Consider the following 2,061-nt stretch of genomic DNA (forward strand, 5'->3'; position numbering starts at 1 on the left):
ACGAATGTGATCAAGTTTAATCTCTATGAGTCATCAAGTTCTGACGAGGTAACTGTGCACAAGGAAGCCAACTGGGTACCTCCAGCCATACAATTCTGAAAATCTGAGTTGTGACAGTGTTTGCGCAACTGTATTTTTAGAACAAGTGACTTGAACGTTCATGTACGGGGGTGGTAATACGATGAATGAGGGGATTATGTACGATGGTATTGTTGTATACCATGAATGTGGCATCAAGGCGTTGGGGATATTGCGAGATTATTGGTTTTCTTACTGGATATATATACTTACCAGTGCACACTAATCATAAAAACATTTTTCAGGCACTTTGGGCTTTTCCCATGTGGTGTGAAATTCTAACGATAGGCGAGTACAACGTAAACGTCATAAAAAGGACCTCATAAAGAGTGTTAATTGGTCGTTTATGGGTGAGAGAAAATATTAATTTTGAGCTGTAGGGAACCTTATGTCAAGCTGTAGATGGAATGGACAACTAACACAGCACGAACTAGAAAGAAGCAATGGCTTTAGAGCTATTAACACCAAATTGGGCGGAGTAATTTGTCAATACAACACCGGGTTATTAGGCAGTAGATGCAGCTGAGAAAGCTTTGTGGGAGCTTTAGCTTGACGCAGAAGCAATTGCAAATCTAAGAATCCAAACTTACGATCAACTAAAGAAGGCAAAAAATCTGCTTATTTATACTGAGCTGATTACTTTTTTTTTTTTTAAACACAAATTCAAATTTTCTTTTGAGGCTTCATCCAAATCCCTAATCTGAACCTTAATGGCTTGGACTGTGAGTGTTCATTATAGATATGAATTTTAGGTCTCTACGTCCATCCCATGGGGAATGGGAGCAGTAACAAAGGTGTTGCGTTTATATTTTTGTTCAGTGTATATTGATGTACATCATGCGCCACTAGGCGGCAGTACTTACCCACTAAACAGGAAATTGGTGGCATGTAAAACAGCACGACAGTAAGCTGTATTAAAGAAAGATTGTTGTTGCTCCACGTTATCGCTTGAGCGGGAGTTTTATTCAAGAGCCCAACACAACACTCACCGTCCCTCATTTTCACTTGTGAGTTGATGGGTGTGTGTGTGTGTACAGCGGTGTCCGGGGTTTCTGGAGACGTCAGGCCCGCAGAGTTTCCTGCCGTTAAGCCAGCCACACCTGAAAGTGAATGAAACTCACCTGTTACTGATCAGCCTAATCTGAAGAGCTACTTAACAGACGAGCTGAGCTTCACTCGATGCTGGATCGTTGTGAGAAATCATTCAGTTCCCAGCTACTTTGTGATAGTGTTTCGAGTGGAGGGGATTGCGTGTATTAACGGCAGTGTGTTTATATCCAAAGTGTTGCGGAAACGAGTGGAGGAAGTGGAGCATGTTGTTCATGGTTACTGAAAGGAAAAGGACAACCACCTCGAACACTGGAGAAGTCATGCACGGGAGCGAGCACACGAAGAGAGAAACACACGCGGAAGATTGTTGCACTTGTTGTCATTTTATTCCCTGTAAATAAACACATTGTACTCTACAGGAAGTCTTGCATTTGGGTCTTGCTTTCATAACCCTGACATACATTCCTGCTTTATGTAACTCTTTGCTTAGACTGTAATTTATTAAATGTGTTATCATTTCCAATAATCTACAGTCTCTTAACTTTTTTATTTTGGCTACTTTACTTATACTTGCCTTAAAATGTGCCTGTAGGATTATAATATTATTTTATGCCATATTAGACCCTTAATTAAAGACTGTGAATTATTATGTAGTTTAGTTTGCATTATTCTCCTGAATTAGAAGAAGGTGATAACTATTACATTTGTTAAACTGATTTGCATTACATTAGACTGCTGATTTATTGTGAATGAATGATATTGTTTTATGATACAATATACTGCTGAGTTATAATAAATACTGTTCGCAGAAAGTCATCGCCTTATTTGTCTGATTAGAAGAGAACAGAACATGCTGGAGTTTTCTGCCCCATCTCAGCAGGAGCAGATAAACAGGGAGCCAAGGTCGTAGCTTAGGCGCCGTGTGAGAGAAAG

The 2,061-nt window shown here is 39.8% G+C and overlaps 1 protein-coding gene across 1 annotated transcript in view; it reads left to right on the plus strand.

Moving 5' to 3' along the window:
* LOC102307971 (cytochrome P450 2K1-like) overlaps nucleotides 1-2,061 on the plus strand; it is a 40,272-nt gene that overhangs the window by 11,528 nt on the left and 26,683 nt on the right. The gene's annotated exons all lie outside the window — the stretch shown is intronic.

Source organism: Haplochromis burtoni, unplaced genomic scaffold (genome assembly GCF_018398535.1).
Source record: "Haplochromis burtoni strain Fernald_Lab_line unplaced genomic scaffold, NCSU_Asbu1 Contig_336, whole genome shotgun sequence".
Taxonomy (NCBI): Eukaryota; Metazoa; Chordata; class Actinopteri; order Cichliformes; family Cichlidae; genus Haplochromis; species Haplochromis burtoni.